This window comes from Cervus canadensis, chromosome 2 (genome assembly GCF_019320065.1).
Source record: "Cervus canadensis isolate Bull #8, Minnesota chromosome 2, ASM1932006v1, whole genome shotgun sequence".
Lineage (NCBI taxonomy): Eukaryota > Metazoa > Chordata > Mammalia > Artiodactyla > Cervidae > Cervus > Cervus canadensis.
The window spans coordinates 13554689-13580073 of NC_057387.1; the positions used below are offsets into that span (position 1 = coordinate 13554689).

The following is a 25385-nucleotide window of genomic DNA, read 5'->3' on the forward strand; positions in this document are numbered from 1 at the left end:
ACAAGGAACTCAATGTCTTCCAGGCGGTGAGAAAGGAGCTAAAGGGAGCCCTGGTCTAGAGGGAAGGAGGAGGGAAGGGGTGGGGAGCTGGGGGTGGGGGGTGCAAAATTAGTCTCAAAGGATCTTTATTTCTGAGCTAGTGAAGCAGATGTAATCAAGGGGAGAGCAAAATAATCATAATGGGAGGAATGAGGGGCGGGGAAAGCTGAGGCTGGAATGGGGGGACTGGGCCAGGACAGGGCTGAGAACCGGGGGCAGGGAGCCTTGAGAGGGGGCTGTCTGTTATCTGCTCCCACCTCCCCACAGTCTCCCTACCTTGGGGTGGGGAAAGGAGGACCGGGTCTATAGACTCTGACCTTTGCCCTCAGAATCCCTCTTTCAGAGCTTAGGGATGGCCGGGCCAGAAGGTGGCTGGGAAGGCACCAGGGAGAAGAGAGCCCCCCGCCCCAGCCGAGGGAGGTGGTGAGGAGAGGGGAGACTGAAAGCAGTGGGGGAGGGTGAGAGAGGGGAGCCGGCCGAGACTCAAGTGGCCTCCAGGTCTGTGGGACAAAAGTTGGAGGGAGATTTGTGTATGAGAGAAGAGGGGAGGGGGCCTCGGGGAAGGGGGGGCTTTGACAATGAACTTGAGACAAACTTCATTAGCATGCAGGCCTGCTGTCTGTCACGTCGAGCTCAGACTGAGTTCCCATGCAGGCCAGGAAGAGTGGGAGGGAGGGAGAGGGAGGGGCTGTAGGTGGGGGCGAGAGAGAGAAAAGAGACCCGACCATTGTACCATTCTGGGCCCCAGCTTCCACCAAGTATCGGGACCCCAGCCCTGGAAACCAACCCCCAAATCGCTCTCCTCTTCTAAGAACAAGATAATTTATCTCCCACTTTGAATCTGCGGTCCCACCCCTCCTCTTCTCTTGTCTAGACTTCCAAGTGCCGGCTTTCACCACCCTGCCCCACCTTGCTCCCCCCTCAAGCTCCCAGCCTTCATCTCCGGATTGCCACTCTCCTTCACAGCTAAGGTCTGGATTTGTGATTCGTTGAGCTGACGAGGACAGGGAGCTGGGGGATGTTTGGGAACAGGAGACTGGAATACTTTGACCCTCCAAATGACAAACTGTGTCCTCTTTCTATCACTCTTTATCAACTCCACTCCCCACCCTAGACACACATCATTTAATCAAGCTCTCAAGTTCGAAGGTGAATTAGAACCGGGAGGAGGCTGGGAATGGGGTATCCCGTCACACCCTTTCTCTTGCTTCCTTTGGGAATGAGGGGTCCTGGAGGAACAATAGCTTTCCTTAGTCCCTTCTTCCTGCCTCAGGTTAGAAAAGACAGTAGGAGGAGATGGGAAAGAGTGGAGATGACAAAGACCCCTTCCCTGACAGGCATGAGATGGGAGAAGGAGGGGCTTCATCAGAGTAGGCTGTTATCCTGGGGGTGGTGGTGTCTCCAGACAGGGGCAGCACCCCCTGTTCGCTGCCTTTCCAGGGAGAGCAGCACGAGAAAGAAAGAGGGAGGCAAGCGAAATTCCTGAATGGATAGACAGATGCTACGTCATCGGAGCTGCATCCTCCACTCCACAAGAGGCTAGGAGCCGGGAGAAAGAGCCAGGCCAGCGGCAGGGGCCACCGAGCCAGCGCTCCTCCTCCCAGAAGCCGGTAAGTGGCCATTCATTCTGAAGGGTCCTAGCCCCTCAGGCATCCGGGCTGGGGGTGGGAAGGGATCCTCTAAAATCAGTTAGGGCGTCCTACCCTCCTACTTTGCCCACTGGCTAATGGAGGCGGGTGCAGGAATCACAGAAAGGCTGAGAAAAGATTGAGGGGGTGACCAAAAGGGAAGAGGCGTGTGTGTGTGTGTGCATGTGCGTGTGTGTGTGTGTGTGTGTGTGTGTGTGTGTGTGTAGGAGTAGCTAGCAGAGTGGGATTTCATCTCCTGCTTCCCCATCTATCTGTCGAGGGGAGCTGAGGCAGGGCCCTGCCCAGCTGCCCCAGAGCGCCTCTTGGTCTCCCTCCTCCCTGCTAACCCCGGCCAACCCGGAGACAGCTCACTAAGTTTGTCAATGGGATTCAGGGGGGCTTTAGGGTCACGGTGCTACTGATCCTATTAATCCGCCCCTCCCTTCTCTCCACCAGACAGGGCCAACATCTTAATGCTTGCACAAGAGGAGAGGCAGGAAGGAAGATTGTAGCGGAGATGTGAGGGAAGAGAAAAAATGGTTCTGTATTCAGACTCCTGACCTTCTTTCCTTGCTCTGGCTCTTATTCCTCTCTGCCCCAGAGACTTCAGGGTTTAGGGGTGGACAAAGTCTGAGGGACTAGGGTCACTGGGGGTTGGGGAAGGAGCCATATCTCTAAAAGAGAGGAGACCAGAATTAGGGGAAAAAAAAAAAAAAAAACACTTGTAGAATTTAGATTAATTTTATTTCCCCCCTTCTTGCTTTTCTCATGAGCTGGGAGGTGGGAAAGGGGCTGAGGGGAGCTTAAAGGCAAGTGAGGTGTTGGGGCAGATGCTTAGGTTCAAAAAGGGGAGAGAACCCTGCTCCAACCCTCAGGAGACCCATCTAATGGTGGCTTTTTAATTTCTGGTTTTTTAAGAAGGGTCAGAGGAGATGGAAAAGAGGCACTATTCTTATCTCTAGTCCCCACCCCCCAGGGTGCTTTCTGGGAGGCAGGCTGGGACGATCATGGGGTAGTAGAGGCTGGAGGCCAGCAGGTTATTTCTGGTTCCCCAGAAGCCAGATGTCTGGGAGAGGCTGAGGCTACCAGCCACAGAACAAGCACACACATATTCCATGCCTCCTGGGGTGTGGTCCTTGTCACCACGTCCCCCTGCACATTATGTGTGTGTGAGGGGGTAGAGTGGGGTGTGGGGCACAGGTCAGCAAGAAGAGATACAAGTGTTCCAGGGACCCCATGACTCTTTTTGAATAGGGTGGGAGGAGCCAGAGGCTCCTCAACTGCCCTTGTGCTTATTGTCTACCAATAAGACAAAGTTGGGGTTGGCCCCCGATTTGGTTTGAAGATAATTTCAGACTGAGATGTCCCTTTATGAAATGGATGGGCTGGCAGAGCTGAGGCTGGGCATTAAGTGGGGATTCATGGATGTTAGAAGAGGGGAGAGAGGTATATTCAAAACACCCCTCCTAGAAATCGAGATTGGATTTAAGTCTTATTCCTGCTCCCCCGCCTTCCTTTTTTTCTGATTTCCTCTGCATTTAGCTATCTAAATGCAGAAGATATTTATATTCCTGACTTTAAAAAAGAAGAAGAATTAGTCGTAAAATTGAGTTTGAGGTAGAAGGATTCACTAATTTATCACAACACACACACACAATACACTTCTCTTAGTATTTTAGGACCTGGGTTACCTATGGTATACATGTCATTCTTCAAAATCATAATTTAGTCTGAAGGCAAAGCAAAATACTGAGAAAGTAAGACTATAAAATATTGAGGCGGGGTTTCATACCCAACATTAAATTAAAAAAAAAAAACTGCTTTGTGTTCACACCTTTTGTATATGTGAGAGAGAGAAGGAGAAGAAAGGGAGAAAATTGGTAGCTACAGGATATGTCTTTATGGATCCTTAGTGATATGCATGGATAGATGATAGATAGGTAATGATGAGAAGAGAGAAGAAAGCTGGAGACATTATGTGACTGACAGTGTCTTAAGTGCATAGAACTTTAGAGTTTCCAATGCAGTTACACCTAGTTAGACAAAAATAAATGTCTGACCCCAGATCCTTCCTTCCATCCTGAGCATGCTTTGTCATGGTGTACCATGAGCAGCAGGAATCTGGGAGGAGATGGTAGCCACTGGGCCAGGGGTTACTCCTTAGGTTCAATCAGAAGGGCCACAACATCTTCACAGGCTCAGTTCAAATCCCTGGGCCCATAGATTTCGGAGGGAGTTAGAGGGAGGTTGTGAGGATGGGCCCAGCTTAGAGGTGTCCAGGCAAGATGGAGCCAGAGAGGCTCAGGCAGCGGTCCTGCCTTCCCTGCCTATCCAGGCTTTTCTCTTTCAGCTACCTCCCTGTGCAGCCCAGAGCCCTGTTGGTGAAAGAGTGTCAGGGAGACAGGGGTGTTAGGGAGAGGATTGGAGCCACAAAAAAGACTTTAACCTTTGCATTCTCCTCCTCGACAGGAGCGGAGCATCGGAGAAGAAGCAGCCTCGTTTGTTTCTGGTGTCATCGTAGGTGTCCACCTTTGGCTTTGGGGGTACTTATTTTCTTATTTGTTTGTTTCTGATGGTGGTGTTAGGGGTGGGGTGGAGAAAGAAGCTGTCTCAGCAGTCACCTGGGTTTTCCCCTGTTCCTTATACCTCTCAACCCCCTGCCTGCTCTCTTCTATCTTTCAGGCCCTGATTTTGATCTATTCTAATTGTAGTAAGACCTGGATAGTCATTGATAATGGGAATGGAACATGGTGACTTAAGAATGAAGGCCACCCTATGAGCCCAGTTCCATGAGAGAGAGGAGAAGCCCTGAGGATTCGGGGGACTCTTTGCCCTTCTCTCAGAGGCTCCTGAGGGCAGAGATGGAGGCCCATCGACCCAGGGCAGGTGGGGGTGGGAGGCAGTTAGTTGTAGAGGAGCAGAGTTATGGATGGAACATGGATGATAGAGGTGAGAAAGGAGAGGGGTGTGGGTGGTGGTGAAGGGGGACCTGGAGAGCTTAAACAGCTGTGCGTGCAGGGTGTGTAAGAACTGGGAGGTGGTGCTGCTGCAAATATCTGTAGTTGTGTCACTGTATTTGTCTTCGTTGATAGGTTTGTGTGTGTGCGCGTGCATGTATGCATACACAGACCCTTACACATTCATGCTTTGCCCCTCAAGGAGACCATTTGCTTATGGCTGACCACCTCAGTCACCTTGGCCTCACCTTCCTGACTCCATAAGGCTCTCAAGCAAGTGAGCAGTGTGTTGAGTTGAAGGAGAGAACTGACAGCCATCGGGGGAGGCAGTGCTTAGACAGACCTGAGGAATTCTCAGGCTGGCCTCTGAACAGGAGGAAACATACTTTGTGGGAAGAGAAGGGTGGTATCTCTGGGGAGAAATCTTCCAGATTATATCTCCATTCCCTTTAAACTCGTCTGCCTATATAGAGAGTTTTTTGGGTTTTTTTTGCAGCTTCCCCAATTTTTTTTTTAACTGCCAATTCTTGCTTTTATCTGGTGCAATCCCATAGAAAATGCAAATATTCTGTAGCAAAAGAATAATGTATGATCATGTTCACAATAATGAACCACTAAGACAGAAATAAATATCTGAACCCACCCTCTTCTAAATACAGCTTTCATCTGTATCTTCAAGGCAAATTAACCTGATACTTGAAACAAAGAACAAATATGCTTTTTACTTAATTACCTGAGTATTTTCGAGAGAGTGGCACGATGCCAAAATATATTTTGGGACCCAAATTAGAAAGATTCATCCAAAAGCTGCATCCAGAGGGCATAATTCAGGCCATGTTTTTCTACACATGGGCCTCTTCAGGGACACAGACAATGGTGGGCATCCGGGCTGTAGAGGTGGGGGTGGGGACAGGCACTGGCAAAGCACGTATGCTCCTTGGCTAACTGAGACACTTAGAGACTCAGATCAGCACCAGGGGTTTGGTGTGCTCTCTCCTCAGTCCGCCAGAATTTCCCTGGAAGGACTTGGGTGGGGTCTGTAGACCATTGCTCTAAGAACACTGCAGCAGAATGTGCTGCATGCTGGAAGCAGAGAGCCCTGCTCCAACTGAGGCCTTCCTAGAGGGACTGAGGCTGGTGGGCCAAGAGCAAGGGGACATAATGCACCCATTCTGCTCCAGCTGTTAGCTTCTCCCAGGTCTGCTGTATCCAATTCTTCATAGTAGAAGGGTCTCCTCTGGTCAAATTAGCTGCCAAATAGTCACTAACATACAACTCCCCCTACTCCGCTCTCAAACCCATACACAGATCCCATAGGACACACATTTTGTCAATACCTTCCCTCTCCACCCACGATGGGCGCAGTCCACAGGAAGGCAAACTCAGACTTGCAGCCGCACCCACAGAGACACATATTCTCCTATTAATTCATCAGTTATTCATCAGGCACCCACTATTTTTTAGGCATAGTGTTAGATACCATAGAGTTGAATATGTATGAAACCACCTCTGACTTTAACAGACTGTCTCTTTTGCTACCCTCAAAGTGTCTTTTTTTGAAATTGGAGCAGCATGGCTTGGTATACAAACCAATCCCAGTTAACATGATGGTGGAGAGTTCTCTACTTCTTTCATGGCTTGTAGCTCTGTCTCCATTAGAATAAAGGCAAATGCCCCACTCATCATCATTTCTGAGCAGGCACTGTGGGAGATGAGGTTGTCAAGTCCACCCAGACAAAACTAAACAAAACATTACTTCATCGGAAATCTAGACAGAGAGGGGGATTCCAAGTAGATAGTACCAGGACAATGTAGAATGATCTGTTTTCTTTTGTGCCCACCCACCCCCCCCCCCTTATATTTGGACACTCTGTTTAGACTGAGGTACTCTGGAGGAGCCAAAGCCACAGTAAGAAGCAAGGGTAGTTAGCTCTTTATCTAGCTATTTGGAGGAAATTAGATGTGTACCCATTTCTTTCCTGAACTTGGTTTTTTAGGAAATCTGGTTGAGTTGAATTTGGGCAATAAGTTGGGGGGGGGGGGGTGCGGTTTCTGTTAGGCAAAAAACCCTTTCTGTCCTCCTCTCTGACAAAAATGTGGCTCCTACTGATCCTATTTCTTGCTAGGCTGTCTGGATGGTCCAGCCCTGGGTAAGGAATTGTGGAGCTAAGCTTGGGCCCCATAGAGGCAGGGGACTTGATTGGAAATTAGGGACAAAGAAGAAAGAGGAGAGTGCTAGCTAGCAACACAGCCTCTTTCCTACTTACTGGCCCAAGCCTCCAGGCAGTGGGTGAGGGGAAGGTGGAGGGGAAGAAAGGGTTTATTTAAAGTGCTTTTAAGGGATCTTGTGAGAGGGGAAATGGGGAAATACTTGTAGGGGAAGTTGGTGGTATGTTTGAAGAAGTGTAGTCCCTATTTAGGATTGCTGGAATGTCTAGAGGATGTTAAGTATCCTATAAAGGGGTGTGAGGTGGTATACTGAGAAATACTTGAGGCGGTTTGTAGGTACAAAGAGGCCTATTGTTTCTCTGGGGCCTGGCATGGAGGATGCATTTAGGGGATGCATTTAGCAGCACATCAGTAGGGTGGGTCTATCTCTGTGAGCGGGGAGGGTTCACCTTTCTGCAACCGTACCCCACCATTGAGTGTTGTGCTCTCAGTTCTAGGAGGGTGAAGAATTGATGCTGTGGCCATTTCTAGAAAGCCTTTCCCTTGGGTGAGGCCCTTGAGACCCTATGGAGGCAGACAGAGGGGTGAAAGGTGTGCCAAGCACAGCCCATTAGTGTCCTGTAACTTGGGAAATCAGGCCAACACCTTCAGCTTCCTACTGTCACTCTGGGGGGGGAAACACAAGTCCCTGGGCTTTGTCCTATTTCAAAGTCTCCCCCCTCCACCTCACAATCATGGAGCAGCTTTTCAGACTTTCCAGTCTTTGAGGGGAGTACCAAATGAAACCCACTGACATGGCTTGCATCCATCTAACCAAGGCAAATAGCATTCAGGCTGGGCTTTGTCCTAGACTATGCAGAGACAGGCCCCTGGGACGGATAAAACAACCTGGCTGGGTCTGATGGAGAATCCTGGGTCCCCTGGAGTGCACTTCGGTTGTTGTAGGATCCCTGTAGAAAGGAGCCAGCCCAGATCAGGCAGAGGGACGGACTTCAGGTATCCAAGTCATAGCGTTTGTTTGTTTGTTTTTAGAAAAGGAGCCCAGAGGAGGGTGGTGGAGTGATAGGGTAACTCGCGACCTGTCAGGCATCGCGGCTCAAATGGGAGTCCACAACTCGATCACAGAGAGCTCCACCGATCTGAGAGTCCAGACCCCGCCTGCAGACCGGTGCGTGCCGTTTTCTGATTCTCTCGGCCAGATGGGGATCCAGGTCGGAAAACCTTGTCGGAGAATGATTTTTCTCCCTGTGACTCCTGCTCTCCAGACACCTGGAGATGGAACCCGGGGTGAGAGTGCCTGGCTCGCGATTGGAGGCGCACAGGATGGGGGGAGGAAGAGAAAGCGCTAGGGAGGGCCTCCAGGGCTGAGTCAAATCCGTGTATGTTTCCCAGATTAATGTAAGCTGTGATTCCCCAGCCTACCCTACCTGGAACTTTGGTGCTGAGAACAAGTTCCTGAGATAATCTCATTTCTGCGCGGTGAAACAGGAGGTCGAAGCCCGCTCACACCCTGCATCTCCCAGTAGGGGTCCCACACTTCCAGGATCTTTTTCTCACTGTTTTGGCTTGAAAACCAATAAGGGAGGTTCCTGTCCATCCTAATAGATTAAGATTACAGTCTGGGATGGGTCAGAATCTTAGAAGCACAAAGGATATCCTGATGCGAGAAGGCCGGTAGAGGTTGAGTCTCCAGTAATCTGGTTCTTTTTGAGGAGATATCACCCGATCTCTTTTTCCATCTTTGAACCCTGGACCTGGTGCAATATACCTTGGGTCAAAATGGAAAATGTAGAACCTACAAAGAGTGAGGTTGGAGATCAAAACCACAAATGGCAATGGATTGGAGATGGCAGGCAGGTCTCGAGAATGTGTGAGGCAGCAAAAGGCTGAGAATCAGCACACAGACATAGTAGTTCCACCCCCTTCACGGTTCTCCGGGGGGAAGGGCGCCCCAATTGCGCGCTCCGGCTCAACCCGGGAAGGGGGAGGGGCGGAGCCGGTGGGGGAACGAGGTGGTGACGTCAGACTCGGCGAAGCCAATCAGAGGCTGGTCTGGGGAGGGAGCACGAAAGGATGAATGAAAAGTCCGGAGCCGGAGCGCGCCCGGGCCAGAGCAGCGGCAGAGGCTGGGGAGGGAGCTAGGGAGGTGAGCTCTGCTCTGCTCGCCTTGGCTCGGCGGAGGCTGAGATCCAGGCGGGCGCCTCCACTCCGGCGCCCGCTGAGCCCTGGCACCTCGAACTCAGGGCCATGGCGTTCCGTGGGCGGGAACGTGCCGGGAGGACCGCGAGGGAGAGCACGGATGGGCACACTGGGCTCGATGTAAGTGGCCTGGCCGGCTTGGGACACGAGGTGGGCTAGCGCCTTGGAATCCGGCGCCTCCGTGCGGGGCCTTCCCAACAGGGGCTGGCCGAGCCCCACACCCTCCTCGGGGCTCCGGAACCTCCTTGATTCCGATTCCTGATCGGAACCCCCACCAACCTACGGCACCTCCTCTGGCTTCGGACCCCCGGCCATTTTCACAGCCCTGGGTTGTGGACCTGGATTTCTGGACCTCTTTGTACAAAGCCATTTCTCTGGGGGTCCTGTGGGCCCAGAGACTCGGCTCACCTTCCCGGCTGGCCCTCCGTTTTCTTCCTCCTTCCCCATCTCATGGGTGCGCTATCGGATCCCTTCCCGCGTGGTGTCTCTCCCTTTCCTTCTCTCCTAGAGACACTCGCTAGGGAGTCTCCGGCTTGCCTCCCCGCCCCCATTTCCCTCTCTCTTTGGGTTGCCGGGATTTCCCGGTTTCCTACTGGGACGCCTCCGGGGTTTTACCCCCAGGCTTTCGCTGCCGGTTGCCCTTTTTAGTCGGTGGCTAGGATCCAGCTTCCCCCCTCCCACCCCGCGGCGTGAGCTCCACTTCGCTTCCACCGCCCTTAGGAGTTGGGAGATGTGGTGGAGTCGGCTACGCGGTTCCCCGCTACGACCCCACGCGGAGGCTTGGGCTTCGCTGAAAGCCAAGGCTCAGGCTATCGGATGCGGTTGGATCTTCCAGAGGAGGGGGCAGTGTAGACCCCGTGAGGTTTGGGTGGCCTCTGCCTCGGTCCCTGCAGTCTTCCCGGATGGCACGAAAAGCCTGCGAGTCCCTCCTCCCAGGGACCAGCGGCACTCTGGCTTCTGGCTCGAATGGGGAGCGGGAAACCAGGCTTCGCAGGCTTCTGGGATCCGGGGGCGATTCCCGGACTTCGACGCCATCGGCCGTCGCATCCTTCCACGCCTTTTTCGGTCTCTGTCGTGTCTGTGCCGCAGCGTCCCTGAGTCTTTTTCTGTCTTGGACTCTGCTTCTCTCTCTGTCCTCCCCCTCTCCCGGTGTACCCTTTCCCCAACCTCCACGGCGGGCGACCAGGAGGCTGCGGCGATACAGGCGTGGGCAGCGGCAGCCAGGCGGCTGCGTGGAAGAGGCGGCGACTGCAGCCAGGAGGCGGGGTTGGTTGTTATCTTTGGTTATCTAGCTGTATGAGTGGTGTGGAGTCTTCATAAAGCTAGATAACCGAAAGTAAAAATAACCCCATACACTGCGAAGAGGGGCCCCTGCGAAGCTGGCGGCACGGGCGGGCGGGAGGCCGAAGGGAGGGGCTAGAGCCGTGAGGACCCACGGGCCGTGGGAGGCGAGAAGAGGACCCGGCGGCCCTCGGGCCTCAAGACCGCACCGGTTGGGGCGTCTTTCCACCCTCCAACTTCGGTCCGCGCAGGTAGGAGTCGCAGTCCCCTTTCACTTTCGCCAGCCGCGATGCAATGCCTTCCACCGCCGAGTTGCGGGGTAGCAAGAAAGCGGGTGATGGTTACCTCCCGAGACCGGGCCTTTTCTGGCAGTCAGCAGATTGATCGCTGCTCCAAGGGAGAGATCTCTTGAAATCTTGTTTTGGGGTCATTCCGGGCAGTGCCTGGGGTTCCTGGCCCAGGCCTCCCCCGCGGGCGCTGGGAAACAGCTTCCCGCAGGCTATTCACACCTATTGCTGGGGCCGGAGAGTTTGGGGGCGGTCACCTGAGAATGCTAGTCTTGGCTTTGATCTGCTCCCTAAAGCCCCGTCGGTCTATCCTGCTTGGTCGGGTGCTGAGAGTGGCAAAGCGAGAGATAGGCGGAGGGAGGCGGGAAGTACTAGGGGTCCAGGTTGGGTTGCTCAGAAAGAAGACACGGTGGCAGGAGAGCCTTTTTGCCCAGGCTGGGCTGGGTTGTAGGCAACGGAGTGCGAAGTATTTCTCGGCCCCCTTGTTTTCATATTCTTTCCTCCTTCTCACTCAGGACCTGAATTTGATGTTTTGCAAAGCTTCTCATGCCAGCTTTGTCTTCACTGGCCAAAGGGGTTGTGATGGGGTCTTTCAGGATACCTTACCTTCCCACCCCATCCTCACTGTCTTGGAAATCATCTCCAAGAGCAAATGGCCTCAAGGAGCTCAAACACAAAGGAATTTGTAGCTTGGTATTTATGCTGCTGGGAGAAAGCAAAGAATTAGAGAGATTAATCAGGGCCTTTCCTAAAAGAATCCATTTATCTGGCCTGACCTAAATATTTTAAGCAAAAGAGTGTTTAGGTGCAGTTGAGTGGAGGATGGTCTAGTCACTAGGGAGAATAAAAGTAACAGGCAGCAAAACTAGAAGTAGCTCCCTGTGCGTTTATTACCTCTTCCCATCCCAACAAACCCCCACCATGCCCCCCTCCACCCCACCCCCGCATTCCAGAACAAGGCAGGGCAGTAAGGAGTCTAAAGAGAGCAGGAGAACTGGACAATCGACCTTGTACTGACTCCTGTTTCCTGTGTAAATTTAAAATTTCCTCCCAGGAGCTGATTTTATAGCTAGAAGATTATGATTCAATTATATATTATGTGGCAGAAATATTGGGGAATCCAAACTAAAACAATTGGGCTTCAGAGAGTCCAGAGTACATATGTCTTCTTTCTTCCGAGGTTTGGAGGAAAGGAAGATTGCAGACTTTTTGTCTATTTCAGCTCTTTGAAATCTAGCTTTTTTTTGGGGGGGGGGGGCGGCAACTGGAGACAGGATTAGGGAGAAAGGGAGTGGGATTGGGAAAAGCACTAATAATGCCTAACGCCACACCGTATTTTCTCATATTTCTCATAAGAGCACTCTGCCTACAAGCCTTTCTTTGACCCTCCAGCCCTGTGAGGTAGCTGTTATTAACCGCATTTTACAAATAGGAGCCACACACTCAAATGAATTGCTAATGTCACTCAGTGGTTTCAAATCCAATACTTTTTTTCTTCTCTACTTCTCTACACTTGCCTGAGGGAAGGGCTGAGAGGATGAGGTGGATAGACTGAGATGGGGTGAGAGGGGAGGGGATCCATGCACCAGGGGAGAAGGAAAGCCCACTGAGAGATGCAAGGCTCGGTTGTGAACACGGGTTGACCTTTTTTCTTTTAACTTTTCTTATAGCTGGCTGGAAATATGTATTCTGAATCTGCTAAGGCTTATCCACATGAGACTCAGAACCTATATTATTAGCCACACAATTTGGGTTTATATTATTATTGTCATATTCTATTAGCACATTTGACCACAGAATCTCCAAAGGAGAATAGAGGGCCTGAGGGAAGTGGTGGGGTTGAGGGTTTACATCCTGCAAAACAAGCTCCTCAATGGAAAGGGCAAATAGAAGCCAGGAGAGTTGTGGGGGGTGAGGGTTTGCATCTGCCTCAGGTGTGGGTGTATAGATGGGGTTGTCAAGAGAATGATGGGTGACAATGTTTGTGAGCTGTATATGTCTGTTTATGAGGGTGAGAAACGAGTGATGTGTGAGCTGGTATGAGATTGGATGTGTGTGATCCATGATGGGTAGGAAGCTCTGGTGTGAGATTAGGAATTCCTGGCTACTTACAGCTATAAATACAGTAGAGGAAGAGACAGTCTGGAATATGGAGGGGTTTACCAAATGCTGCCATCACAGTGACACCACAGAGTCCTCCTTCTGCCTTCCCCACCTTTTATACCAAATAGCACCTTCTTCAGCTAAACCCAGTAGGAGAACTGATGGAATGGGGATACATGGAGGCAGGGTTGAAATTTCTCTTTTGTATTATTACATTTCTGTGTCCAAGAATTTTTAGGTCTGTTCAGATCTTGCTATATCCACCTATTCCTACTGGAAAACAAATTCTAAGCTGGTTTCTTTACCCATTTCTCTCCTCAGTCCTTTATCCCAATACCCTCTCCTATTGAATTCTGAGTCCAGGAGTTCAAAGGCAATTTTCTTCTAAATATTTGTCTCTCAAGTTTTGCATTTTCACTCACACCCTCACCCTGGGGCAAATTTTTCGTAGGTCTAGGCATCAAAAGGGTTTTGTTGAAAGATCCTTGCAGTAATAGAAATCATCACAGTCAGAAGTCTAGGGAGAGAAAAAGAATGAGCAAATGTGACTGAACAAGGTCTAGGTTTAGGTGCCATTATTTACCAGCTTCTGATCAGATATTTGTTCAGTGGGGGTAAGAATTTGTATCCTCAGGGTTGTTACAGGGAACAAATGAAGAATTCTCTATAAATAAAGATCTTATACATTACTATACCCACAGGTAATGAGTAATTCTTTGACTGCAGAGGGGATAAAGGCTACAGTTTGGAACAACTATTTGAAAACATATGATTGATCTCAGAATACAAAAAGGACAGCTTTTTGGCATATTCTATACTGAGGATCTCAAAAGATTTAAATTTAAGGAAGTTCCTCCTCCTCTTCTAGCTTTGAAATCAAGGAGGGACTCTTGGGACCTGAGGAAGCAATGTCTAAAGCCTGGGGGAAGAGGAACAGACTCTGGGAAGTCTGTTAAGGAAAGAGGCTGGAGTCCACGTGGCAGAACGACCATTGTATTTTTTTCTCCTTAATAAATCTTACCATGTATTGGTAAAAGTACTTAGGATTAGTAAACTGACTTATGTAGATAGAGAGATATGGCTTGTATAAATGACAATTCCAAATTTTTTCAATTAAGCTTCTAGAGTTACTAAAAAGAGTTTATTAAATTAAAGGACCAGTTAGATAGTGGGTGTAATTAACAAACTACAGAGCATGCAGACTTTTCTTCATTGCTCAGTGACTCACAGAAGAAATGTTTCTGTCCTTTGGCCTCCCAGCCCCACCCTCCACATTCTCAACCACCTACTCCGATTCCCAAGGTTGATACCTTACCAGAGAGCACAGGCCCCTCTGCATTCTTCCACACCTGGAAGTCCTTCTTGAGTTCTGGACTTCCCAAGGCTTGGGAGTGGGAATCCTGATATTTATTTTTTCACCTCCTTTCCACTCGGATATTCTGGGGATATTTGACCTTTCTTTCTCCCTTCCTTTGCTACTGAGACCTCAGAGATCTTGAGTAGTTATAGCACTGTCTCATCCAGGGCAGGGTGTGCCAACTTCCCTAGTTGTTAAGTGAGTTTCGGTTAATGCTTTAAAATCACTGGAAGGAAAGAATAGGCAAAACTGTAAAAAAACATTCTCAGAGCTCTGAGGAGAATGAGGAGTAGGGCTATGGAAGGTCAGGTTGGACCAGAGCGTATTTAGATAGGAGAGAGTTAGAGAAAAGGGGAACCCTTCTTTGCCACCCAGGCTCTCCCAGGGCTCAGAGTGACACCCCCCTCCTCCTGCCCTAATCCCCCCATTAAGGCTGCTCTGAGTTTGTTATGACAGCGGCTGAAGGCAGCTGAATTGCTGTTTGCTGTGTCTGCTAATTGGACTGAAGGGTTGGAATCTGGACACTGAAAGAGACCATTGTTGCTGTTTACCTTCCACAACTGCCTCCCTGGGGACCTTCTGGGTGAAGGGGAACAGCATGCCCTCGGGGTCATTGCACCCATTCCCTGTCTCTGTGCAAGGGACTAGGGTGGGGGGAAGTGTATCTCATTGCCTTGGGGTGGTGTGCACTCTCACAGCAGGGGAGAGACAGGCCTAACACCTGAGTCAGTCTCCAGGTCAGGCTTGGGGCCACTGAGAACTCCTAGGCAAGGGGAGGTGACATGGGCTTGTCCTTCTCCTCCCTATTCATTCCCTTCTTCAGGGGCCCTAGCCTTGCCCTTTTCCTCCAGCTGATCAGGCTTAACCCCTGAAAATTTTCACATTTGCTTTCTTCCAGACCAGTGATTCTCAACTTGGTTATGCACTAAAATCACCTAGGAAGCTTTTTAAATGTTACTGATATTTGGGTCCAGCACATCCCAGAGTGCCTGAGAATGAGGCCTAGGCATCAATATTATTTAAAAGCTCCCTTGGTATTTCTAAATGTGCAGTTAGGGTTAAGAACCACTGATATAGTCTTATCACTCTGCCTGGGAAACACACGCTCACACACACACACACACACACACACATGTACACATGCAAGCAAGCACACACATGCCCTTCCCTATCTTTCCTACCTTCCTACCCACCCCCTCAAGCTCCTAATAGCTATAATACTATCAGGCAGATTGTATATCTTCTTCATCTTTATTACTGAATTCCTTGTAGGAGCCTTAGAATTTAGGATGGAATTTAGAGGTCTGTAATCCATCAACTGCTTCAACCTGAACTATACCCTAAGGGCAGGAACTATGACTCCATCTCCCAGTGGATTTCCGAGTAGGATCCAGATGAGGACTGAGCTAATCTGGGACACTTAGATCATTAGGGATGAAGGAGTGTGAGGTTCAGAGTTTCACTGACTCTTGATCTCTTCCTCCCCCAAAGTAGTATTGGCTATTTGGAGATCTTCAGAGAGGAGATACGGATGTATTTCTTCAGAAATACATCTGCCCCTGTCCTTACTGTTTCCAAATGTTTCTGCTTCTTCTCTTCCCTTTAGTTTTCACCTGGGGTGAATGGGTGTTCCACCACTCTCCTGCGCTCTTTCCTCCACAAGAGCACCAGAACCGTATCCAGCACCACGGACAGCTCCCAGGCCATGAATGAGGTGGCTGTGCTGACCCCCTATGCAGGGGTTAGGGTAGGAGGGGATCCTGTCTGCACCGTTATATATCAAAGACTAGAATTTTAATCTTTGGGAGTTGTTTGCAGGCAGTCGTTAAGTCTCAGGGAGAGGAAGAGGCTGCGGGCAGCTGTCATTCCATCTCCAGGAAATTGGGTTTGTACACTTTGGAGAGTCTGAATGAGAGGGCTCCAGCAGCAGGGAGGTTGAGGGTTAAATTTCTGGAAGAATTGAAGCTAAGCTCATACAAGATTCAGGCTCCCCCCGCTGGCGGTGGCACAGAGGTAAAGAACCCACCTGCCAGTGCAGGAGACACTGGAGACCCTGGCTGGATCCCTGGGTCAGGAAGATCCTCTGGAGGAGGAAATGGCAACCCACCCCAGTATTCTTGCCTGGGAAATCCCATGGACAGAGGAGCCTGGTGGGCTACAGTCCATGGGGTTGCAAAAGAGTCAGATACCACTGAGCAATGAAACAATAACCACATGTAAGAAGCAAAGTGTGTGGAGCCTCAGATGAGCCTCAGGTGGAGCCTTAGATGGCATCAACTCTGTATCCCTCATTTTACAGATTCACAAGAAAGTGGAAGAGAGATGACCAAGGTCACTCAGCTGGTTAGTGGAAAGGCCAAAATCCAGGCTCCTGGTTTCCATCCTGGCCCTGTTTATTGTATCTGATACCTCTTTAAGGACCCTCCCTGCTTGAGTTGGGTAGAGCAGGCCTATTGCAGGTAGGTAGAGTTCACCGATTGTCCCCATACAAAAAAGGACAGGATGCATGTCCGGGCATTTAAGGTGTCCACACAAGCCAGGAAGAGCTGGAATTGACTGTTCTCTCTGTCTGAGTAGGCTTGAAAGGGAGGCCTCAGGGAGAAGCACAGGGGAAGGTATACCTAGCAGTAGCTGACAAGCCCATGGGAGAAAAGGCAAGGAGGCAACCATCTGCCAGGGCAAAGAGGGCAGTGGATGGCCACAAGGAGTCTCCAGAGGCCAGCAAGAGTCACACAAACTGGAACGGGGCCTGGGAAAGGCCCTTCTGTGTGCCCGGTCCTGCTCCCCCAACACCGAAAGCCTAGAAACAAAGGGGCCATTCTCTCTAGGATTTGATGCCGCCATCTCCGGCTGGCAGTGCCAGGTGGTGGGGGCATCAGGGGGTGTCAACCCATTATCCCCCCGAACTCTCTAGGTCCTCTGGGGCTGGATGTTGGGAAGGTGGGTGTTCCATGCTATGTTGCCGTGGCAACCACCCCAACCCCCACCTTCCAAAGCACAAAGAGAGACAGCTTGCACCCCCCACCCCCAGGAAGAACCTGGGTCTGGTTGGGAATCTTCCCTTGGGAATCCTCCTTTCTGATGCACAAGCCATGGTGTGTATAAGCATCACCCTGTTTTCAGCTGAAGGTTCAGCCATCAGCAGACCATATAGCCGGGGAGGCTGGTATATCCAGAGTCTCTGGGCAAAGTTGTGTAAGAGAATCCCTTGTACTTGACCCTCTCTCCCTCCAAGCTCTCCCGTCCCTCACCTATAGCCAAGGCCATCCTAGGCCTTCTCAGCTGAAGCGACAGGGCCTTGACCTTCTTCTCTTTCCCAGAAGTAAAGGACACCTCACTATTCCCAGCAAGCCCTCAGGCTGTGGGAACGGAGAAGAGGGGGTCATTCCTGCCACCTTCCATCTGCACCCTCCGCCATTACTCATTAGGCATTCTGCCCCTCCTTCCGCTCGTTAAGCCTGATTTGCATATATTTGCATAATACAACTCATTTGCATTCCAGGAGGCTCTTGGTAGGAGCCAGGAGAAAAGGGGAGGGGGGCCGAAGAAGAGAAAAAAGGGGAGAGATTTTGTTTTCATCAAAGTATGTGTGTTGGGGAGGGGGAGGTGACAGGAAGAAGACCGAAATAAAAACTCACACTACTTTCTTTCTTCCTTTCTGCTCTCCCTCCCTGAGCTGGACTCAAATGCCAAAAAGAGATGCCAAGGGGCCAGCTTTTCTGTCCTTTTTTTTGTCTTGCTTCCTCCGGCCTTGGCTCCCCAGCCTGGCCCCCCACCTTGTTGGGCTCAGGCTTCAGAAAGAAACGGGCAGGGGTAGGAAGCAAGGCTGTGGGAACGGAAGAGGGAGGCCACCATCTTAGGTAGCCGGAACCTATAAAATGGCTGCCTCCGACAGGTGTGGGCTGAGAGCCAGCCCTGGCTGGTGGGCATGCAGGGAGGTGAGACCACAAGAAGGACTTTCTGGCTGACCAGGAACATTGTTGAGTCTTCCTACTAGTGGAATTGGGAAAAGAGGATTGGGAGAGAAGGAAGGAGGGCTAGATGAGGGATGGCAGCCCAGAAGAGAAGTGAGCCTCACACAGGATCAGGGGTGGTAGAGAGGTCTCTGTGCTGAGTTTAGTTCCAGACCACTAATGAGTGTCAGTGGACTTGGAGGACTACAAATAATTAAAAGAAAAACAAAACTGGAGGAATCAGAACTGGGAGCATCAGCAGGAGGGGGAAGCGGCAAAGATGTGGGCAGGCAGGATAGTCTGTCAGTTTGAGGGGTCTGTGAAGGGCTGCTATGTACTTGAGATGAAGTTCCAAGTCTTCTCTCCTCAGCCCATCAATCTGGCTTCCACCTTCATGACTGGTCATACCTGTACCTTCTCCAGCCACTCATATAGACTCTTCAACCAGACCCAATGGTCCTTGTTTAAGCCTGGTGACCTCTGGGGAACATTTCATACTGATGTCTTATCCTTTTGCCTTTGGCTCTTCTGTTGTATCCCTGATATGTGTTCTGGGTTCTAGTCATTCAGTCCTCTGGGTAGATCAAGTCTCCAACCAGAAGTGTTTCCTAAGATTTTGCTAGGTTTATTTTTCCTTTCCACTCACATCCTTTTACTTTTTATCATTTCAACCATCATTTGGAATTATTAGCACTCATTTCTTTAAACTCAAGATTTGTACCCTAACTACCAGCTGTGGTCCTGTCACTAGGCTCCTAGATCAGACTGGAGTGATGCATCTGATTGGCTAATCCTAGATCACATGACCAGGCCCTGGTTGCAAAGAAACCTAGGAAAGTTGTTCAGTCACTCAATCATGTCTGACTCTTTGTGATCCCATGGACTGCAGCACACCAGGCTTCCCTATCCTTCACTAACTCCCGTAGTTTGTGCAAACTCATGTCCATTGAGTCAATGATGCCATACAACCATTTCATCCTTTGGTTTCTGCAGTGGCATATGAGTACAACCCTCCAAAACTCCTGAGATGGCCATTCCTCGGACATAGGGAGGGCATTCAGATGTTCATTCACTCAGTATTGTGCTTTAAGACTTGCCCCACGTTCCTACTTCCCCCCCTCTATCAAGAGCATTGTTAAATTTCTAGGTCCTCAGGTACAAATCCTGAGCATTATCCTGGGATTTGCCCTCTTCCTTCCCCTTCACCCAGATCATTCACATCGGAACTCATCCCTTCATCCTTTGTAGTGCTTCTCACAATCCATGCCTTCTTTTCCCTTACCTGTCAGCTCATTCATTCAACAGGCATTTATTGGGTGCCTACTGTGTGCCAAGTGCTATGTTGAAGAGAAGGTGGAATGCAAAGCTGCTTTGAGGGCCTAGACACCTAGTGAGGAGGCAGACATGAGTGATTACAAGATAGTATGAAGGCTGCGGTCCGGAAGACCTTTGCATGGGGACAGCATGGGAGCTGAAGCCCTGGGATACCTTAGGGGAGTTGAGGAAGGCTTCCTGAAAGGCGCCAAAAGATAAGTAATCAAATAAAAGGGATAAATGTGATCAAAGGTATGCAGGGGGCTAACAGTTAAGGAGCTGGAGTAAGTGCCCAGTGGGGAGTGGATAGCATATGTAAAGGCAAGGAGGTATGGAAGAGCAGGTCATATCAGGTCACCATAGTGTCCATCAGAGGGAGTCTGGCCTGGGAGGAGATGGGAAATGGAGTCAGAAATCCAGTTATTAGGAGACTTATGTGCTTCACCAGGGCAATTGGATTTGATAGGGGTAGTGGGAAGTTAGCTGACAGCCTCAGAGATGCTGGGTGTAGAGTATGGCTCAGGGGCAGCACATAACCACCCGCAGCATGCAGGAGGATTCCTGAATCTAGCCGCCCACTGAGCCCGGCACCAACCAGGTATTTAACTGCCTCTTGGCTGGTACTGAACAAATGGAGGATCAGGAAAGGAGTGTCACCTGAAGAAGGGTCTCTGCCTCTCCCCCATCTAGAATCACCCTCACTCCTCTCAGCCACACACACCTGCAGACTCAGGAAGCTCCCTGGGAGGACATGTGGAGAAGCCGAGGTTGGTCCCCAGCACCGTGAGTGCCCGGAGGTCAGGGCAGGGGATGGGCCTCTGGGGACCGGAGTGTAGAACAGAGAGGTTCAGTCTTGGAAACTTGCTGGGGGAGAGAGTGATGGAAAGTGCAAGGGAGGATCCAGGGTGGGCCAAGGCTCTGAGGAGATTCTTTGCAGAGAAGGGGTGAGAAGCTGGAGAGACAAGGATGAGGCCACTGCTGGCCACGAGGGTGGAATGCGCATGGCGGGGGTGCTGCCCGCCGCCGCTCCCCCGGCCCAGCCTCTGCACAAAGGCCTCTCTGTGAGTGGCTGTGGAAGCAGTCCTGTCAGGTGAGGGCGCTTAGCTCTCCGTGCCCGTTGCGGGTGGGCTGGAATGGGGTTGGAGGAACAGGAGGATGAGGGGTGGCGTCAAGCTTTAATCAAGTCCTAGAAGAAACAGAAGCCAAGACTTGGCCAGGGAGGCCATTCCCAGGACAGACTGCTCTCCACACCAAGGCCCTGCCCCAGCTCCCTTTCCATGTCTTTCCAGGTGTGACTGCAGGCCTGTCCAGCCTGCCTTCCCCAACGGTACACGCCCTCCCACAGTGCCTCTGAGGCTGGCCCCCCGAAGACCCTCTTTCTTCTTCTCGGCAGAGTCCCCTCCGGCTCTGTATGGAGCTACCCCTCTAGAGACGGCTGTGTTGGCAGGGCGGAAATTCAAGACTGACCAGATCTCAAAAGAAATCTAAGGTCCCTTCAGTCTCCAAACCCAGGGGGTTTTCTCTCCTTGCCGGGCCTCAGCGTCACGTAGCCTAGTCAGCAGTGTGGGTCAGACCTCCCCTACCTCCAACCCCCATAGTCTACACTCTCCTAGCTAATAAAAGTCTGGAGTGGGGCCATTGGATGTGGTAGAATGATAGAAGACACACCTCAGCTTATCGATTGCTCACAGATTTGGTAGAGAGGCTCCATCCACAGGAAGAACAGCAAAAGAAGGAGGTTTTGGATTTTGACTCTGGAGACAGGCTGGTCAAGAGACAAATACTGTCTTCCCTCCCTTCCTAGCCGTGTGCGTGCATGCCCACGGGCTGTAGCCTGCCAGGATCCTCTGTCCATGGAATTCTCCAGGCAAGAATACTGAGAATACTGTTGCCATTCCCTTCTCCAGGGACCTTCCTGACCCAGGGATTGAACTTGCCTCTCCTGCTTCTCCTGTATTGGCAGGCAGATTCTTTACCACTGAGCCCCCTGGGAAGCCCTACTAGCTGCGTGGCCTTAGGCAAGTAACTTAATGTCTTGGATCCTAGCTTCCTTCCACAGTTATCCTGAGGATCAAATGGATCAGGGTGGATAGAGGTGTTTTACAAGACTGTGTGCAGATGTCCAGTGTCCCTTCTAAATGACACAGAGGGACTGAGGGACACAGAGTTACAGGGGCCACTACAGACAGGTGGGGCAATCAAGGAAGGCCTCCAAAGTTTGGAAATGAGGGAGTGGATTGCTGGGGAGATGAGCAAAGGGACTCTGGCTTGTCTGGGAGGCATGGCCAGGCTCTGTGGACTGGCTGGTACTCTCTGGTCTCAAGTGGGCCAGCATCTTGCTGAGACTGGTTTGGGAGGCATTTGTTTTTAACAACTAGGTGGCAAAATGGACTCCATGGCCACAGCTTCTTTCATCCTTCTCAGGAAGAATTTCCCGCTGGCCCTGTGTGGACACTGTCCAGCACTTCTGGGAAGAGAGGGAGGGCGAAGTGAAGCCTGATTTCCCCATGTTGCCCTGACCTGCTCTGCTCCCTCATCTCAGAGTTCACCAGAGGGAACATTAGCCAGACACTGTGGCCCGCCCCCCCCACCACACACACACTGAATGTGTACAAAATGGTACCTCCAAGCCCCACCACTTTGGACCCTCCCAAGTCCCTGATTTTATGGTTCCTTATCAATGTCAGGAGTGTGCTAAATTCAGACCAATTTAGATCTCTTGGCCTGTGGACCAGGGAGACTTTGAACAGGAGGGTCTTTTGTCTCTGAGCAGTCATCCCTTGTTGTACACAAGCAAGAGTCAGGAGAGGGAATGATTTTGGCATCATCCCCCACAGATAGCACTGGAGTCTTTCTGCCTGGAGGGAAGGGCCAGGCTGAGGCTGGCATATGGAGGGAGAGCCCTGGGCACAGGGGGCATGAGTGTCACCCAGCTGGGGCTACCTTCTGCCGGGTTTGTCCATCCGGCACCAGCTGGCTTCCCGGCACTGCCCCCGCAACCAACCAGACTCCTTCTTCTGCTGTTACCATGGCAATTGGCTGCCATCTTGTACTCGGGGCACGATCTCATATCCGGATTTTCCCATGGGGTTCCTGGAGGATGGGAGATAGTTCTCAGGGGATTTATCCTTCCTCCTGATATCCACCCAATAAAAATTCATATTAATGTATGATTTTTTTAAAAAATGGAGGCTTACTATATGTCAGGCTCTGCTAAATACTCCCTGTGTGTTATTTAATATGTGAGGTAAATGAAGTAATGAGGGAAAATTTAAGAGAGAACCACTCAGTTTCCTGTTTCTGTGACAGACTTCTCTCTCCAACCAGGAAATTCCATGATCTTGCTTATCCCTGTCTTGGAAAGTCCTTTCCAACGTCTAACCAAGATCTGTACTGCTGAAGTACCAGTTCTTTGACCTTTGGCTTGACATAGCTAATTTGAGAGGTAAGGAAGGAACCACCCCCCAGTTTCAGCCACGTTATTGAGCTTCCTGGGCTCCAGCTGTTGGGATAGGAGAACTGAGACTTGGATAGATTGGTGAGAGGCTCAAGTGCCCCTTAAAGACTTGGAGGTCCCAAGTCTCAAACTTTTGTTTAGAGAAGTAGAGTCAGTGTCACAAAATGCTTTGTAATTTCCCTTCCTTGTCCCCCTCCCCACCCAAGAAAGAGGCAGGAGCAGGAGACCATTGGAAAGTAATGGTCTCCTAGGCTCCTCCACCCAGTCATAGGGGAGGTTTCATCCAACAGGGTCCCCAAGAGATCCTGGAATGGTGAGACTTCTCTCCCTCTGGAGCTCAAGCAGAGGCCGAGAATGGTCACCCTGAGATAGAGGGCACCTCTAAGGGGCATCGAACAGGGGCCAGCTTTTGCAGGGGAATCATGAATGAGGAGCAGGTGGAGAGAGAAAGGAGGCCATTCTCAACTGAAGAAGGGTGGGCTGACGGGGAGGGCCTAGGGATAATTTACGATATCATTGTTCCCCGCCCCACTTTCCCAGCCCCCACCCTCTTCCCAGCCCCCTGCTACTGTACGGTTGCTAGGAGATGCTCCCTCTGTCTGGAGCTGGGAGGGTGTAACAGGCGGAGACTGTTCCGTCTGGACCCCTCCTCCCCCACCCAGGGGAGGGCCCCACACTGAGCTTCATCTACCACCCCTTCCCAGGCCACAACAGACACCAGTCTCCTCTTGTTCCCCCAAATCCAGCCAGCCTGGGGCTATCAGTGTTCCCAGACAGGCCGAGGATCTGGAGCAAGGAAGGTCAAAGGGAGCTGAGGAGGGATGTAGTGGGGACACTAAGGAGCAGCTGGCTTACCTCGGGGCCTCTGGGAGGCAGCCCAGGCTGGGCAGAAGACCAAGAGGGGTCAGGGACTCGGGCCTCAAGGAGCCCAGGCTTGAGGGAGACTGAGTCTTTACCTCTAGGGAGCTTCCAGTATGATGGGTGAGGCAGCCCTCCCATCCCCACCCCTCTGACACATCAAGGTTGGGGACCTGGCAAAGGTGGGTTGGGGGCAGGGCAGGAGAAGGGGGTGGTGGGGTAGGGAGGCAAGAATTGCCAAGTCTAGGTGGGAGGAAGGTGACACTGATCTGAGCAGAGCTGGGCAATGCACATATGTGGCCCAGATACCCTCCTCTTTCTGAAATTCTCTTCTCAGACTTTAAAGCCCTTGGAGAAGTCGCATGAGGTGAATTTGGGGGGGCTCCCAATTCCAGGTGGGGCAGGAAAGGAATGCTGTGCCCACAACTGTGCTTCTGATGCCTGATTTCTGTGTTCAGTCGCTTAGTCGTGTCCGATACTTTCGACCTCATGGACTGTAGCACGCCAGGCATCCCTGTCCTTCACCATCTCCCGGAGCTTGCTCAAACTCATCTCCATTGAGTCAGTGATGCCATCCAACCATCTCGTCCGCTGTTGTCCCTTTCTCCTCCTGCCCTCAATCCTTCCCAGCACCAGATTTCTGTGTAACTCCTCTTGATTTTATTCTTTCCTAGGTACAGCTTCCCACTACCCAGGAAGGAAGGAATTGGCCTTGATTTTGGCAACCTCCTGCTTGTGTAAGCCCTTTCTTAGCCATTGTCTCGGTTGATCACCCAATGGTCCTGAAAAATTGGTGATGCTGTCCCCACTTTACAAAGGCATAATCGGAGCCCCAAGTCAGAGGACTAGGAAGTTGGGTTGGGCATCAAATGGGGCTTGGTGGATTCCAGAGCACATGCTGTCTCCCTGCCCTGTGCCGACTTCCTGCAGCACATGTTCCAAACGCAGGCAGAGGGACTGAAAGGAGAAGAGGACCAGATGGGCAGGGGGACTTCTCTGCATGTTCTCAGGGGAGGAAGGCCACTCCTTCTCAGGTGCAGGAGTGAAGTCTGAGGAATGCTCAAACAGTCCTTGCAGGTTGAAGATGGGGCTGGGCAAGAAGCCACAGGAGCTGTAGAAGTCAACAAAATCTTTTCAGGTTAGTCCCTGACCAAGGAAATATGCTTCCCGTCTTCCTAAAGCAAGTCCCCTGGGCTCCCACCTAGCCTCTCCCCTGCTGGGGATCAGAATTCCTGCCCTGGGCATTCTCCTCCCATTCCCCCACCATGGCCCTGCATAGAACACCTAGAGGAGATGCCTAGACTCAGCCACTGTCATGGTGGCCCCCTTTTTCATGGAGCCCGCCCTGGTCTTTCGCTTTTCCTGGCCACTGGACAGTTGCCCTCTGTCTCCTGCTAAGGTTTCCATCCCCCAGAAAAACCTTTTTCAATCTTGGCTTTTTTTTTTTTTCCTTTTCAGACCCAAAAGAAAAACCTACTTCATCCAGTTGGCTTGGGTGTCCTGTGAGAAGCCTTCCTGATTGACTGAAAGATGAGGCTAAGTTCTAACAAGTTGAGTGGCTCCTTCAAGAAGCCTGTGTGCAGGATGGAAGTGGAGAGGCCATAGCCTCCAGCCTGGGCAGCCCATTGGCACCTGGAGCCACCTCAACTTTGCCTCCCCTTTGCTCCTGTGTCTACAAGCTGTCCATCCCAGCCCACCCTGGTTTCTCCTGTGTCTTTTGAGCTGAGATTTCTCTGAAATGGAAGTCCCGTCTCAAGTCTAATAAAGACTCTTGATTACTGAA

At 51.1% G+C, this 25385-nt stretch overlaps 1 long non-coding RNA gene across 9 annotated transcripts; it reads left to right on the forward strand.

Moving 5' to 3' along the window:
* The first annotated feature begins 522 nt into the window (after positions 1 to 522).
* On the forward strand, positions 523 to 25385 carry LOC122432062. 9 transcript variants are annotated; one of them, XR_006266713.1, is made up of 7 exons: positions 523 to 537; positions 914 to 1010; positions 1480 to 1649; positions 4137 to 4210; positions 22615 to 22732; positions 24277 to 24740; positions 25061 to 25385. It is a non-coding gene; the product is annotated as an uncharacterized LOC122432062 (long non-coding RNA). The 9 variants fall into 9 exon arrangements; XR_006266715.1 differs by having other exon boundaries at positions 4137 to 4184; XR_006266717.1 differs by lacking the exon at positions 22615 to 22732.